Genomic DNA, 4513 nt, shown 5'->3' with positions numbered 1-4513 from the left:
AAGGGTTTTTGAACCCGAAAGCTTGCTTAATAACTATTCTCCAACCATTTGGGTTGGTCTAATAAAAGATATCAAATTCACCCAAGGAACCTTGTCTGCCTTGAATACTTGAGCCTTTTCTTCATCCTTTGTCACTTGTTTGTCTTCCCATTCAGTAAGGGACTCTCACTTTCCCTGATCTTCCTCTTGTTGCTAACATACTTGTAGAAACCCTTCTTGTTACCCTTCACATCCCTTGCTAGCTGCAACTCCAGTTGTGCTTTGGCCTTCCTGACTTCATCCCTGCATGCCCGAGCAATATTCTTATGCTCTTCCTGTGTTATTTGTTTGCTTCCACTTCTTGTAAGCTTCCTTGTTGTGTTTTAGGTCACTGAAGCGTTCCTTGCTAATCTAAACTGGTCTTCTGCCATATTTGCTGGTCTTCCTGTGCATCAGGATGGTTCATTCCTGTACCCTTAGTAAGGTTTCTTCTAAGTACAGCCAGCTTTTCTGGACTCCTTTTCCACTCTCATACTGGCCTCCCAGGGGATCCTGCCCATCAGTTCCCTGGGGGAGTCAAAGTCTGCTTTTCTGAAGTCCAGGGGTCCTACTCTTTTGCTGTCCTTCCTTCCTTTCCTCAGGATTCTGAACTCATTCATCTCATGGTCACTGCTGCCCAAGTTGTCATCCACTCCTACATTTCCCAATAATTCTCCCTTGTTTGTGAGCACTAGGTTAAGAAGAACGTGGCCCCTAGTTGGCCTCTCCAACACTTGCTCTAGGAAGTTGTCCCCAACACTTCCTGGATTGCCTGTGCACTGCTGTATTGCCCTCTCAGTAGATGTCAGGGTGATTGAAGTCCCTTCTAGCTTCTCTTATTCTTTGGAGTCTCAAACCAGCAGAGACTCCCTATGTCTTGAAGGGTGACTGCGCCCAAAAACTTGCCAGGAACTTTTTCCCAACTACTCAGTTCATTTAATAAAAGATATCACATCTACTCAAAGAAACTTGCCTTCCTTGAGGACTCAAGGCATCCCTTGTTTCCAGTGAGGGTTGCTTCAAGTTAAAAAAGTTTGAGAACCACAGCTTCTCCTCCCTGAGGAAACATTCAGGCAACAGATGGAATATATGAATCATTTTGTTCCAAAGTTTATAGAGCTGGTGAGCTTGGAGATGGTACTCATGTTTTCTTTGGTCAGTATTGGCAGGTAATACCCAGAAGCAGGTAATTGGTAGTGGGTGAGCAGCGCTTTCATAGTCAGCAGAGTTTGCCAGTCAGTGTTGCATAGTTGCCAGTCAGTATTGCAAGTCAGTGTTGGATACTACTATGTCCAGTATAGACCATTTCCATACCACCCTGGTTTATTTCCCGTATATTTGTATCCTCCGTGAATCAGTTTCAGCCAGTGATGTCTGTTATTTTGTACAATGGAATATTATTGATATTAATCAATAATATTGATTTCTCTCTGAATTTTTCCTACCTTCATTATGGGTTGTATAAGAAGACTATAATAAAAATAATCAGAATACATTTTCTTCACATTTCAGTTTGTCCATTGGAGATCACTGTAGCTGTTTCAGATCACGGCTCTGTCCTGGCTTGGGTGAAGGCTGTCACCGCTGCAAGGAGCCAGGGCAGAGCTGCGATCTGCCTGCATGCTCCAGGCAGGCGCATGCAGCATATTGTGGCTCTGCCCCAGCTCGGGACCACACTATCACTACTATAAGAAGCTGGGGCAGAGCTGTGATCTGCTGCCTGCAGGTCCTTGCCCAGAGTCACTATATTGACTGTCAAGGGAACTGTGGATCCTGGGAGCCTGTTTTCTTTTACTTCAACAGTAGATTCATAGATTCATAGATGTTAGGGTCGGAAGGGGCCTCAATAGATCATCGAGTCCGACCCCCTGCATAGGCAGGAAAGAGGGCTGGGTCTAGATGACCCCAGCCAGATGCCTATCTAACCTCCTCTTGAAGACCCCCAGGGTAGGGGAGAGCACCACCTCCCTTGGGAGCCCATTCCAGACCTTGGCCACTCTGTGAAGAAGTTCTTCCTGATGTCTAGTCTAAATCTGCTCTCTGCTAGCTTGTAGCCATTATTTCTTGTAACCCGCGGGGGCGCCTTGGTGAATAAAACCTCACCAATTCCCTTCTGTGCCCCCGTGATGAACTTATAGGCAGCCACAAGGTCGCCTCTCAACCTTCTCTTGCAGAGGCTGAAGAGGGCCAGGTGCCCCAGTCTCTCCTCATAGGGCTTGGCCTGCAAGCCCTTAACCATACAAGTGGCCCTTCTCTGGACTATCTCCAGGTTATCCACATCCCTCTTGAAGTGCGGTGCCCAAAATTGAACGCAGTTTTCCAAAGGACTCCAAGATCCCTTTCCGCTTCCATGCCACCAAGCAGGTCATTTCCTAGGCAGTAGGTATGCTGGACATTTTTCCTCCCTAGGTGCAGCACTTTGCATTTCTCCTTGTTGAATTGCATTCTGTTGTTTTCTGCCCATATGTCCAACCTGTCCAGGTCTGCTTGTAGTTTTCCCTGCCCTCCGGCGTGTCTGCTTCTCCCCACATTTTTGTGTCATCCGCAAACTTGGACAGAGTACACTTCACTCCCTCGTCCAAGAGGCTGATGAAGACATTAAAGAGTATCGGTCCTAGGACCGAGCCCTGCGGGACCCCACTGCCCACACCCTTCCAGGTCAATACCGACCCATCCACTACGACTCTCTGGGTGCGACCCTCTAGCCAATTCTCCACCCACTGGACCGTGTAGTCATCCAAGTCACAGCCTCTTAACTTGTTCACCAGTATGGTGTGGGATACCGTATCGAAGGCCTTCCTGAAGTCTTAAGTACATGACGTCAACCCCTACTCCTGCGTCCAGGCATTTTGTAACCTGGTCATAAAAAGAAAATAGATTAGTCAGGCATGATCTACCTGCTACGAACCCGTGCTGGTTTCCCCTTAGCATATTTTTCCTGCCGGGCTCTCGCAAATGTGAGCCTTGATAATTTTTTCAAAGACTTTGCCAAGGATGGAGGTGAGACTGACTGGCCTATAGTTGCTCGAGTCCTCCTTCCTCCCCTTCTTGAAAATGGGGACCACATTGGCCCTTTTCCAGTCCTCTGGGACTTGGCCCATGCGTCACGAGTGTTCAAATATTCCCGCCACTGGCTGGGCAATGATGTCAGCCAGTGCCTTCAGTACCCTCGGATGGAGCTCATCCGGGCCTGCCGACTTAAAGGCATCCAGTTCCTCCAAGTGACTCTGTACCATCTCAGGGTCTGCGCATGGTAGTCTGGCGCCCTGCTGCTGCCTCTCCCCAATCCCGGTGAGAGACTTGTCTTGCCCCTCACTTAGGAACACTGAGGCAAAGAACTCATTGCAAGTAGAGAAAAAGGAAACCAATTAAACAGCATCCAACAATCCATGCTAGCTGCTATATAACAAGTAGAAAGATATTTTGAGCATTACACTTCCACAGGAAGCTGGTGAAAAATCTCTTGTTTCATCATTTTCCTGGGTGTGTGGGTGTCCTGGGAAAGTTCAGACAGAATTTTTATGTACTAGAGTCCGTAACACATGGCATTACTTCCTCTTCTCCTTGGACAAAGGGTATGTGAATTTAATGGTACAAGTTTTTTTTTTTAAAAGGCTTTTGCCTGTTTTATTGTATTTACTCTTACAGTATTCAGCACTGACTTGAAGCATTTCAGATCTGTAATTTCCTTTGGATGATCACTTTGGCCTCCTCTACATGTTACATGTTTTATGCAATTAACTCATTAATGGCACAATTAATTTGGACCAGCTACATGTGCAAATAACTATCACGCTATAAAAAGGTCCATCCAGCTATAAAGTTAGAGCTGAAAAATGTGTAATAACTTCATAGCTGGTTTCTATCCAACTTTAATTTGCATGTACAGCCTGTATCCCCGTGGCTGGGAGCTCCATCAGCTGAAAGGGCTCCCACCTGCAGGGGTATACAATGCACTGCCATGGCTGGGACTCTCAGCCCTGGCAGCTGTGGAGCATTGCCATGGTTGCAAGTCCTACCAACTGTGGGACACGCAGCTGTGGCCACTTGGTACTTGCCAGAGCAGGGGGAGCCCAGGATGGTAATTCTGGGTGGCTCCTGTAACAGCAATAAGGCAAGATTGAATCTGATGCTGGATCCCACTAGTTAAAAAAATTATCTGTTTAACCTCCTCCCGTAATATCGATTAAATGGTTAATAGGTAGCTCATGCCTAATTTAGTAACCTCCGGCAGGAACAGCCCCAGCTCTAGCTCCTTATGTCTTCATTGTGCTCCTGGCACTGTATGCAGTGGCGGGGAGCTGCTGGCAGGGGGCAGCAGGTGTGGTTGAGCCACTAGGGGGTGCTGCCCAGTTGCGGAGCTGCAGCTTCCCCTCACCCACATGGTGAGGGGATCCCACCATGATGGGCATGGGCATCACCGTGCAGCAGCTCCAGCCTGAGAGGTCACTGTTGCAACCCTAACGCCCCTGCTGGGATCCCTCCTGGAGTGCTG

This window comes from Alligator sinensis, unplaced genomic scaffold (assembly GCF_000455745.1).
Source record: "Alligator sinensis unplaced genomic scaffold, ASM45574v1 scaffold1064_1, whole genome shotgun sequence".
Taxonomy (NCBI): Eukaryota; Metazoa; Chordata; order Crocodylia; family Alligatoridae; genus Alligator; species Alligator sinensis.
Note: the sequence above shows the minus strand (reverse complement) of the source record.